The 12,586-nt window shown below is 47.5% G+C and overlaps 1 protein-coding gene across 1 annotated transcript in view; it reads right to left on the bottom strand.

Moving 5' to 3' along the window:
- LOC135829090 (uncharacterized) overlaps positions 1-12,310 on the bottom strand; it is a 210,879-nt gene extending 198,569 nt beyond the window's left edge. Inside the window, exon 1 of the mRNA XM_065341495.1 lies at positions 12,220-12,310. The gene's annotated coding sequence lies outside the window, so the exon portion shown is untranslated. The remainder of the gene's footprint in view (positions 1-12,219) is intronic.
- Between the last annotated feature and the right edge of the window lie 276 nt (positions 12,311-12,586).

Below are 12,586 nucleotides of genomic sequence, written 5' to 3'. Positions count from 1 at the left end.
CAGTACATTTAGAAGGCGGGTAAAGATAAGACAGAGAGTGTTAGGAGGAGAAGGAGAGAAAAGAAGGAAACACGTTATTGGGAGGAGTACATGGAGCGGAATTTAAAAATCATGGGGTGTGGCAGATATGATGCTGATACTCAGAGATGATCATGTGCCCACAATCAGTCGTTGGTCTTCAAACAGCGATTGGCTGCAACCTTGAAACTTTGTAAGTTGTTCTGCAAAATGGACCAGAGAAGACTCCGGCGGGCAGCTGGTTCCTGACAGGGAAAATTGCGCGAGGGTAGGCTCGACACAGGTTGTTTCGGGAAGGGACTGGAAGTTCATTTGCCAGTTGGTGTGCGTGGGTGGATCTTCAAAACGTACTACGGGTGGAGTGGACTGTTTGGGATTGGGGCTGCTGGGGTGGCAACATCCTCTGTAGAAGGCGATGTGCATCTGGACAATGCATATTGTATAGGAGGCAAAGGTACGGTCCATCACCGATTAGGCGATGGCCACCCTGTTGGATGAGGCGAGCCAGAGTGGTTTGTGCACGGGCGGACAAAGCGCTTGTAGATCACACAATGACATCTGGAGTCCAGCACTCGAGAGGGATTCCGGAGGAAGCCGAGATACTGCGATCCTCGAATAGCCAACTTGGAAACATATACCAGATCTCTTCAAGACATTGGACTTACGAGCACGTTCGAGGTGACGCAAGTAACTCATTATCGTTTTCCAGGCTAATGAAGCTAAGGAAAAAAGTTGACAGGACAAACCTCCAGCTCTTCAACAACATTCTGAAAACTAATGGTTTCGCGAGTAAACTTCTGTACCTTCTCCTCAGGTGATATACAAGGAAGAGCAAACAAGAGCAATTACAATGAAGTATGAACTCGGATGGAGAGCCAGTTAAATTTCGGTGAAAAAGGAGAAGGATAAAAATGTTACGAGTTCTGACTAACTGTCCATCAACCACCATTTTGTCGCACTCGCTGACTGGATAAGATCTGGTTACGTTGATGGACAGTTAGTCATAACTCGTAACATTTGTCCTTCTCCATTTTCACCATAATTTTATTGGCTCACCATACGAGCTCAACTTTGCACACCTTATGAGCCGCCATGACCTATACGGCAAAACGTGCGTCATGTGGAACAACTTGTTATTGCACATAACTAGTCTATTATATTTACATGATACAGTGTAGTGAAGTTCAGTAAAATGTTGACGTTTCGGTTTGTCACAATTCGTCTTCGCGTAGCTTCCCCTTTGTTTGTTTACTACATAAACTTGAGCCTCCCAAGTTGGGTGGTTTGTTGCGTCGTCGAGTTGTAGTAAGGCCGGTATGTCCAATAGTCTTATGAAGTACTAGTTTCGTCATCATCCAGTAACTTTTGGCATTCTTTGTTGCCGTGGCGCGTAGCTCGTGCTCTTTTTCGTTGCACTTTCCTTCCCCTCTTGGACCTTTGCGAACCTGAGCCTTCCAAGTTGGGAGGTTGTTGGTTTGTGCGCCTCGGAGAAGTGTTGGAGCAAGGAGTCAGGTCGCCGAATGTCTGAGTACTCCTGGTCAGTTTTGTGCCATTTTTGCCTCAACTCTGCTGTGATAGTTGCTAGGACTTCAATGTACATAACCAGGAGTGGCTCCACAGTAGCAGAACAACTAGAGGTGTCGAGCATGCAGAGGACATGTGCTACATGCAAGGTGTTGAACAGCTAGTCCACCAACCACCGCACGGCTGCAACACACTGGACCAGATGATGTCCGACCTACCCATAGAATCATTGCTTTCTGTCTTGCCACCTCTTGACAAATCTTACCATGCCTGTCTACTTGCCGACTTCCAGATTCGTGCATCACGCGAGCCTCCCATATCAAGAACTGTATGGAGGTATCAGCATGCTGATTGGGCCAGATTCCGTCACTTCCTCAGAACCACCAATTGGACAGCTATTGCTCGGACTGATCCAGACCTGTCATGCACTGGCATCTCAGAGAGGATTCTGGAGGGAATGAAGAGATTCATCCCCTCTAAAACCCTGAAAACCTGTGCATTAGATCCTCCATGGTGGAACCCTGAGTGCACTGTTGCCACAGTGAGGAAATGACGTGCATGGAGATGCCTGAGAGATGACCCGTCTGACGGCGATTGGCAGTCAGCTTACGAAGATGCTAGGCTTTCAACGGTTGCCTGTCTCAAAACTGCGAAGAGTGCCTTCATGGCGAAACTGAGACAGAAAATGACCTCAAAGCAGCTGCCACCCAGTGACTGGTGGCACACCGTCAAGTGTGCCTCTGGCAATGGGCGCAGTCAATCTGTTCCGATATTACGTGATCCCGATGGACGTGAGTACACAGCCAGGGGCAGACAAAGGAGAATGCATGGCCCGCTATATTGCAGGCAAATGCAGTCTTGGCCAAGATGACCTATCAGCTCCCTTCCCATAATTATGTCAATGGTGCGTTTAGAGGACTTTGGATGGTGCGAGGTGAAGTTAATGTAACGTCCCTTCTGTGTAAACTTCCTGTAGACGTTTGTTGAAACTCGTGAATTTGACCTCTGAATCCATACGTCTAGAAAGCAATTCCACCGTTGTCCTCTTCTTACGCGGTAAACTTTATGTCTGGCGTCGCTGAGTTCAAAGGTGAAATTCACCAAAAAGAAAGAAGTAAAAATGAAAGGAGTGACAGGTACATGATACTAAAGGTTAGAAGGAGAGACAGTACATTAGAAGGATGGGAAGGATAAGAAAGACAGTGTAAGGAGGAGAAGGAGAGAAAAGAAGGACACCTGTAATATGGAGGAGTATGTGGAGCGGAATTTGAATGTGATGGGGTGAGGCAGATAATTATGATGCTGATACTCAGAGATGATCATGTGCCCACCCACGATCAGTCGTTGTTCTTCAAATAGCGGTCGGCTGCAACCTTGAAATGTTGCAAGTTCTTGGTGCAGAATGAACCAGAGAAGACTCCAGCCGGCAGCTGGTTCCAGACGGGGCAACTGCGTGACGATAGGCTCGACACAGGTTGTCTCGGGATGGGACGGGAAGTTTATTTGCCTGTTGGTGTGCGTGGGCATTACATCTTTGAAATGTACTACGGGTGGAGTGGACCGTTTGGTGTTGGGGCTGCTGGGGTGGCAACATACTCTGTAGAAAGGGGATGTGCATCCTGACAATGTATATTGTAGAGGAGGCAAAGGTAGGTTCCCTCACCAATTAGGCGATGGCCACCCCGTTGGACAGCAGTGATGCGAGCCAGAGCGGTTTGTGTTGAGCTCATACACATGACCATGCCATACTCCAGCACCGGGCGGACAAACCGCTTGTAGATCACACAATGGCACCTGGAGTCCAGCACTCCATAGGGATTCCGAGGAAGCCGAGATGCTACGATCCTCGAATAGCCAACTTGGAAACATATACAAGATTTCTTGAAGACATTGGACTTACGAGCAAGTTTGAGGTGACGCAAGAAAACTCATTATTGTTTTCCAGGCTAAAGAAGCTAAGGAAAAATGCTGGCTATGTTTACAGGACAAACCTCAGGCTCTTCAAGAATATTCTGAAAAGTTAGGGTTTCGAGAGTAAACTTCCGTTACTTCTCCGCAGGTGATATACAAGGAAGAGCAAACAAGAGCAAATACAATGAATTATGAACTCGGGTGGTGAGCCAATTCAATTAAGGTGATGAAGGAGAAGGACAAAATTTTAAGAGTTATGACTAACTGTCCACCAACAACCATGTTGTGGCACTCACTGACTGTATAGGATCTGGTTACGTTGGTGGACAGTTAATCATATCTTGTAACATTTTGTCCTTCGCCTTTTTCACTATAGTTTAATTGGCTCACCATCCGAGTTCAACTATGCACACCTGATGAGCCGTCATGCCCTATACGGCAAAACGTAAGTCGTGTGGAAGAACTTGTTGTTGTACATAACTAGTCCATCACATTTACATGATAGTGGAGTTCAGTAGAATATTGACGTTTCGGTTTGAGTCAATTTGTCTTTGGTTAGCTTCCCCTTTCTATGTTTATTACACACGAGTCACAGAAAAACCACGCGCATCAACTTGGGATACTCGCTCAAGAACATCCCGATGCCAACGGCCAAGGAATACCGGAAACGACTAATTGAGAAGTAGAAAGCGTTATAAAGAGGATGCGGTGGAAAGCAACAAATGACAACCAAGCAAAGATGAAGAAAGACCTGCAGCGTATCAGCAACTCGCCAGACGTGATAGTACCCGCCGACAAGACGCGCAACCTGTATATTACGACGGTCGATAACTACAAAAAACTGTTACACGACAACATCACCAAGACCTATCAGCATGCACCGGAGGGTGCGTACAGTCAAATCAACCTGGAGGCAAGGGAAATTGCGGAACGGCTTGACATAGCGGACAGGACGGAGGTACTCGCCAAGTCCGAATGTTTCATAACGCTAAAAGACCATAAAGAGATTTTCCACCGTGCCCTACCGTGCCGCCTAATAAATCCAGCAAAAAGTGAGCTAGGCATCGTCAGCAAGAGCACCCTAGCTAACATCACAAGGCAGCTCCATGACGCTACAGGAGCGATGCTTTGGAGAAGCACGGCCGATGTTATTAATTGGTTCAAGAGCATAGAGGAGAAAAAGCGCCATGCGTTTGTAGTATTTGACATTGTCAATTTCTACCCGTCGATCACGAAGGAGCTCTTGTAGGACGACCTGGAATTCGCTAAGCAGCATGTGCAGGTCAGCGACGACGACATGAATGTGATTATTGATGCCTGCAAGTCACTGCTATTTGCCCAGGGTCAGGCATGGTCTAAGAAAACCGAGGTGATATGTTCGACGTTACCATGGGCGCATACGACGGTGCGGAGGCTTGTGAAATTGTTGGAGCCTACATCCTCCCCAAGCTAGCTGTGCACCTGGACTGGACGTCGGTGGGGCTCTACCGTGACGATGGACTTGCAGTGCTGAAGGATGCGAGTGGACCCGTAGCAGACAGAGTGATAAAACAAATACCGTAGGTCCGCGCATATAAGCCCATGGGCCTATATCCGCATATAAGCCCATGGGCCTATATCCGCATATAAGCCCATGGGCCTATATCCGCATATAAGCCCATGGGCCTATATCCGCATATAAGCCCATGGGCCTATATCCGCATATAACCCCACCTCCGTTTATAGGCCCATGGGCTAATAAACAAACCCAACACCGTTACGGAACCGATAGTACAGCATGTCACTTGTCAGTGCAGACTACATTACCAGTACCGGTACCTACGGAAGGCGGACAACCGCGCACAGACTTGTACTTTTTCGCATGCCAGCTGCCTTCAAAATTCGAATATAGGCGCAGGGCTAAAAAGCGAACCATTATTACCATTTTTTTCCCGGAAAATGCATTATTTCGTATATTAGCTCATGGGCTTATATGCGCGGAACTACGGTAATTGAAGTATTCAAGTCGTGCGGCCTGAAAATAACGATAGAAAGCAACCTGCGCACAGTCAACTACCTGGATATAACCATGTGCCTGGAATCCGGTACGTTCAAGCCATACCGTAAGCCAAACGACACTCCGCTTTACGTAAGCGCAAAGTCCAACCACCCACTGCAAGTGTTGAAGAGCTTACCCGTTGGCATCAACAAGCGTCTGGCGATGATTTCCAGCTCAAAGGAAGTCTTTGAGGAAGCCGTGCCTGAGTTCGCCGACGCGCTAGCTGCCAGTGGCCACCCCAGAGTGCTCGTGTACGACGATGTGAACACCCAGTCAAGTCGCAAGAGGAAATGCGGGCGAGACATCATCTGGTTCTATTCTCCGTATAGCGCCAATGTCAGGACAAACATCGGAGGCCAGTTTCTCGCACTAGTAAGCAAGCATTTCCCCAAGAACGCCAAACTGCGAAAGCTCTTCAACAGAAACACCTTGAAAGTCGGCTATAGCTGCATGCCTAGTATGGAAACGCGGATCAAAGGCCACAACAAGAAAATGATGCAACCAAAGCACGAGAGAGTCCCCTGCAACTGCCGAGTCGCCGCATCTTGTCCACTGAAAGGTGAATGCAAGTCGACCAATGTGGTGTATGAGGCCGAAGTAACGTTGGACAGCGCCCTGAAGACATACACTGGAATGTGGGCACCGGATTTCAAGTCCAGGTATGGAAATCATATGACGTCGCTGCGCCACGAGCGGTATGAAGCAAGTACGAAGCTGGCAAAGTATGTCTGGAGCCTAAAACGCCAGAACAAGGCCTATGAGATTGGCTGGTCCATCAAGGAATGTACACGGGCTTACACCAATGTCACCAAGCGTTGCAACCTATGTATCGCAGAGAAATATCACATCAGCATATCCGATCGCAGCACCTTCCTCAACAAACGAACGGAGCTCGTATCAAAGTGCAGGCACTCTGCCAAGTTCCTGCTTGGTGGGTACGGAGTCACGTGACTTGCAGCCACATGACGCACGACAGCCATTTGCACCCGTCTGCAGCCCTTCTAATTACGGGTGTGGTATCTTGCATATAGCCTCGCTTGACGTCGCGTCATCGTGGTCATTTCTTTTCATGTTCCTCGCCCATTCTAAGCACATATAGCCATCACAGCGCGTGGAAATTTCCATCTTGCACCTGTTTAGTTGGTGCATTGAAGAGCAAGTATCTCCCCTCCTCCAACTTATTTTAAAGGGGAAGGTAAGGCAAAAATTAAAATTTCACCAGTTGTAGTCTTCGGGGTGCTGAGTCGAATGGTCTTGGTCCGAGAAAGCTGAAACGCTCCCTTCCTACTTGAATCCCAATCGAACTCGCGCACTTCCACCGAAACTGGGCGACTGCGCCCTACTAGATGGGGATTTGTATGCAAAATGTCACTAAAAGCGCCATTTCGTTCTTATAAAAGCACGGATGACCGTGATTGGCCCATATGTTGTAGTCTTTTGGACGCTGAGTCGACTGGTTTTGGTCGGAAAAGGCTGCGATGCAGCGTTCCTTCTTTATTCCCAATCGAACATGGTTGAACAAGCGGTCACGTGCTCCTGCGTACACCAATCACCTGGTCACCGTGCCTGCAGGGTACAACTTACTAGCCTGTTTGACCTTTTTTGGGTGCAGTCCTGTCACTCTAGTTGAACTCGAGTTGAACCTTGGTGTGAAAGTTGTCGCCTGCTGGCGTGGTGACCAGGTGATTTGGGCACCCAGGAGCACGTGACCACTTGTTCAACCATGTTCGATCGGGAATAAAGGAGGAACGCTGGGCCAATCGCGGTCATCCGTGCTTTTATAAGAACGAAATGGCGCTTTTAGTGACATTTTGCATACAAATCCCCATCGAGTAGGGCGCAGTCACCCAGTTTCGGTGGAAGTGTGCGAGTTCGATAGGGATTCAAGTAGGAAGGGAGCGTGTCAGCTTTCTCTGACCAAGACCATTCGACTCAGCACCCCGGAGACTGCAACTGGTGAAATTTTAATTTTTGCCTTAACTTCCCCTTTAAGCGCTTACCAAAGTGTGTGGCATCTTGCACCTGCATGATTGTGATTACAGGCAAGCCACATTATCATTATCATCCTTTCACACAGCCTTGCTTGCCTTCCTGCCATATCATATTTCTTTTCTCACTCACGGACCATGTGAGTTTGGCACATTTTCCATCCAGGACTTTTGCACCCACCAGACCTCAAACCTTCACAGATTCCTTCCTATGCTGCTGTATAAATACCACACTAGCTGTGCATCACTGTAATCAGTTGTCTGAAGATTGCTATAATTATGGCATGAAACTTTAAGTTACAGCCATCAAGACGCGTGGTTTTTCTGTGACTCGTGTGTATCTATGTATCTATGTACAACATGTGGCAACATCATCTGTAGAAGGCGATGTGCATCTAGACAATGCATATTGTACAGGAGGCAAAGGTAGGGTTTCTCACTGATTAGGCGATGGCCATCCTGTTGGATGAGGCGAGCCAGAGTGGTTTGTGCCCGGGCGGACAAAGCGCTTGTAGATCACACAATGACACATGGAGTCCAGCACTCCAGAGGGATTCCGGAGGAAGCCGAGATACTGCGATCCTCGAACAGCCAACTTGGAAACATATACCAGATCTCTTCAAGACATTGGACTTACGAGCGAGTTTGAGGTGACGCAAGTAACTCATTATCGTTTTCCAGGCTAATGAAGCTAAGGAAAAATGTTGATAGGACAAACCTCCGGCTCTTCAACAACATTCTCAAAACTAATGGTTTCGCGACTAAACTTCCGTACCTTCTCCTCAGGTGATAAACACGCAAGAGCAAACAAGAGCAAATACAATGAATTATGAACTCGGATGGTGAGCCAATTAAATTATGGTGAAAAAGGAGAAGGACAAAATGTTACGAGTTATGCTAACTGTCCACCAACCACCATTTTGTCGCACTCGTTGACTGTATAAGATCTGGTTACGTTGGTGGACAGTTAGTCATAATTCGTAACATTTTTTCCTTCTCCTTTTTCACCATAATTTAATTTAATTGGCTCACCATCGGAGTTCAACTTTGCACACTGTATGAGCCGCCATGACCTATTCGGCAAAACGTACGTCATGTGGAACAACTTGTTATTGCACATAACTAGTCTATCATATTTACATGATACAGTGTAGTGAAGTTCAGTAGAATGCTGACGTTTCCGTTTGTCACAATTCGTCTTCGCTTAGCTTCCCCTTTCTTTGTTTACTACATAAACTTGAGCCTCCCAAGTTGGGTGGTTTGTTACGTCGTCGAGTTGTAGTAAGGCCGGTGTCATATAGTAGAATGACCCCCGTAGTGGAAGGCCCCCCCCCCTCCCCCCCCCCCGGTCATTGTACTATATAGTAGAATCCAAAAAGAGCAAGGAGCACACAGAAAACGCAAAGAAACACTGAACTTTCTGCAAACTTTCTTCCAACTCCGAAACAAAAACAATCCCACTCAAGGTGGGATGTTCATGTCTCCTAAAGAGGAAAAGTGCGCGACCTATGTACAAATGTTGTGGACTTTTCACCACATATTCCCACAACCAAGAGTACATAACCCCGGACTCTTGCCACAATCCATAATGTCCACTTGGAATCTGTGGTGTAAACTCCATCCCTTTCTACCTGCACATGCGAAACGACCCGTCTGGTGGACTCTGTAGTAGAATGACAGGGGGAAATCTACTATATAGTAGAACGACGCCCCGGTCATTGTACTATATAGTAGATTGCCCCCGGGGTCACTCTACTATAATTATAGTACAATGCCCGGGGTCCATCTGCTGGGGGGTCATTCTACTATAGTACACCGGTATGTCCAATAGTCTTACTAGTTTCGTCATCATCCAGTAACGTTTGGCATTTTTGTTGCCGTGGCGCGGGGCTCGTGCTCTTCTTCATTGCGCTTTCCTTCCCCTCTTGGACCTTTTCGAACCTGAGTCTTCCAAGTTGGGAGGTTGTTGGTTTGTGCGCCTTTGAGAAGTGTTGGAGCTAGGAGTCAGGTCGCCGTATGTCTCAGTACTCCTTATCAGTTTTGTGCCATTTTGCCGCAACTCTGCTGTGATAGTTGCTAGGACTTCAATGTACACAACCAAGAGTGGCTCCACAGTAGCAGAACAACTAGAGGTGTCGAGCATGCAGAGGACATGTGCTACATGCACGGTGTTGAACAGCTAGTCGATCAACCACCGCACGGCTGCAACGCACTGGACCTGATTATATCCGACCTACCCGTAGAATCATTGGTTTCTGTCTTGCCACCTCTTGGCAAATCTGACCATGCCTGTCTACTTGCCAACTTCCAGATCCGTGTGTCACGCGAGCTTCCCATATCATGAACTGTATGGAGGTATCAGCATGCTGATTGGGCCAGGCTTCGTCACTTCCTCAGAACCACCAATTGGGCAGCTATTGCTCGAACTGATCTAGACCTGTCATGCACTGGCATCTCAGAGAGGATCCTGGCGGGAATGAAGAGATTCATACCCTCTAAAACCCTGAAAACCCGTGCATTCGATCCTCCATAGTGGACCCTGAGTGCACTGCTGCCACAGTGAGGAAATGACGTGCATGGAGATGCCTGAGAGATGACCCGTCTGACGACGATCGGCAGTAAGCTTACCAAGATGCTAGGCTCTCAACGGTTGCCTGTCTCAAAACTGCGAAGAGTGCTTTCATGGCGAAACTGAGACAGAAAATGACCTCAAAATACTGCTATTTCCATTATTTTCTTCCTATGCAAGTCACAACTCCTGTTTTGAGTTGTATTTATTCTCTCTTTTTCTTTCCCTACTAGTTGCTGTTACCCTCACTGATCCTTATGCACATATATACAGCATTCCCTCTCTAGTGGGACCATTGGTATTAGGCTAGGGCCTGTTTTGGACTTCCCACTCTAAATAAAGAATACAAATAACAAACAAACAAAGCAGCTGCCACCCAGTGACTGGTGGCACACCGTCTAGTGTGCCTCTGGGAATGGGTGTAGTCAAACTGTTCCGACAATACGTCATCCCGATGGACGTGAGTACACAGCCAGCGCAGACAAAGGAGAATGCATGGCCCGCTATTTTGCAAGATGACCTGTCAGCCTCATTCCCATATGTCAAGCCTCGAAATTAACAGGCTCTTTCGGATGTCCGTTTCCGTGTGGCTGTTGTCGAGCGAACCCTTCGGCAGTTCAACCCATCAAAGGCAACCGGGCCGGATGGGATACCGGCACGAGTGTTGAAAACCTGTTCTGCTGAACTGGTTCAACCTATTTCTACACTGTTCACGCGGTGCTTCCACACTAGGATACAGCCCAAGACATGGTATATTGCCAACATAGTCCCTATATTTAAACGGAAATCAAAGTTTCTACCCTCCAATTACCGTCCAATTTTGCTCTTGTGTATTCTGGCCAAAGTGATGGAGACAATTATTAACAGAACAATAACTAATTTCCTCGAGTCGAACAACGTCTTCTCCAAAAGACAGTTTGGATTTCGCCATGGCCATCATGTAGCCGACCTCCTTTCCAGCCTCCACGATCAGTGGCTGCATACAGCCGGGGAGAAAGGCGTAGTACGCATACTCGCCATTGACATAGCCGGCGCGTTTGATCGTGTATCACACCCCGGTGTGCTACACAAGTCCAACGTATACGGCCTACGTGGGCAACTGCACCAGTGGCTCAGCAGCTACCTTAGTGAATGCTACCATCAAAATGGTCATTTGTGGCCAGACATCTTCAAGGCTCCCAATTCAGGCTGGAGTCCCCCAGGGCAGTATTCTGGGTCCGACTCTCTTCCTCATATACGTGAACGACTGCGAGGACCACCTACCAGCCGGTGCTGACCTAGCCTCATTCGCAGACGACACTACACTGCATACCAACATCACCCCCCCCCCCCCCCATCCAACAAGATACCACCCAAGCCCTCCAGCTAGCAGTCAACAACATCTCCCTCTGGGGTCAAGAATGGAAGATAGATATTTGAACCAGCCAAATCCCAAGTAGTGATTGTCAGCTTCCACCGCACCCAATGGAACATGCCACAGATTGATTTCAACGGATCTAACCTGAGGGAACAAGTGGAGCTCAAAATCTTGGGCGTCAGTTTTGATGGTCAGCTTACCTTCCGGCAACACAGCAGCGACTTGGCGCTTTGTGTTAGGCTTTCCACGTTTTTGACGCGCCCGGTCGCATCCAAGCCTACAATGCCTTTGTGCGCCCAGTGATGGAGTACTGCCCCATCATCTGGATGTAAGAAGCCCGATTCCATCTTGCAAGACTCGACCGTGTGCAAGCCCACTATGCAATTTTTTGTCTTTGCCTGCGAGCTGTGTTCATTGTAAATAAAAAAAAAATTCACACTCGCTGACTGTATAAGGTCTGGTTACGTTGGTGGACAGTTAGTTAGTCATAACTCGGAACATTTTGTCCTTCTCCTTTTCACACTGAAGTATGTCCAGCAGTGTAGTGATAAAACCGGGTCAAAGCAGAATAGCGAAAAACAACAATGATTAATGCGTGACCATTATACACCATGCATATACATACATCATTGTTCTTGCTCTCATTTGCTTGTGCCGCTATAATACCTTGTTGATGCGGAAGGAGACAATGTACGGGAGAAGGTATGTCACAACATGAAGAGAAGGCACGGAAGTCTACTCGCTAAAAAGTATTCACCTACGTAATTCTTCTTTCTGCTCATAAAACGAGCATTCATGGGATAATATGACTTACATTATTCTTTGGTTCCAACGAATGTCCAGAAGTGAGAAGACATTCTACTACGGAAACATCACCTCTCTGTGCTGCATCATGTAATGGTGTGTCACCAGCCTGGAAGTAGCAGCAAAATTAAAGACAAGACATGTACACACATACCCACAGTCATACACATGTTGATGCATACGCACACATGCATGCACACACACATCATGCATACATGCACACACACCCACACACACACACACACACACACACACCCACACATCCAAAAACACACACATAAAGACACACACACACACACACACCTCAGACCCCAGATCTCAGACTTTCCCATCGCAGAAGCAATGGTAGCGAACAGCTACGTTAGACACAGCAACTA

The sequence above is a fragment of the Sycon ciliatum genome, chromosome 13 (assembly GCF_964019385.1).
Source record: "Sycon ciliatum chromosome 13, ocSycCili1.1, whole genome shotgun sequence".
NCBI classification, from domain to species: Eukaryota; Metazoa; Porifera; class Calcarea; order Leucosolenida; family Sycettidae; genus Sycon; species Sycon ciliatum.
The sequence above is the reverse complement of the archived record's forward strand: the minus strand, read 5'-3'. Positions and strand labels throughout refer to the sequence as shown.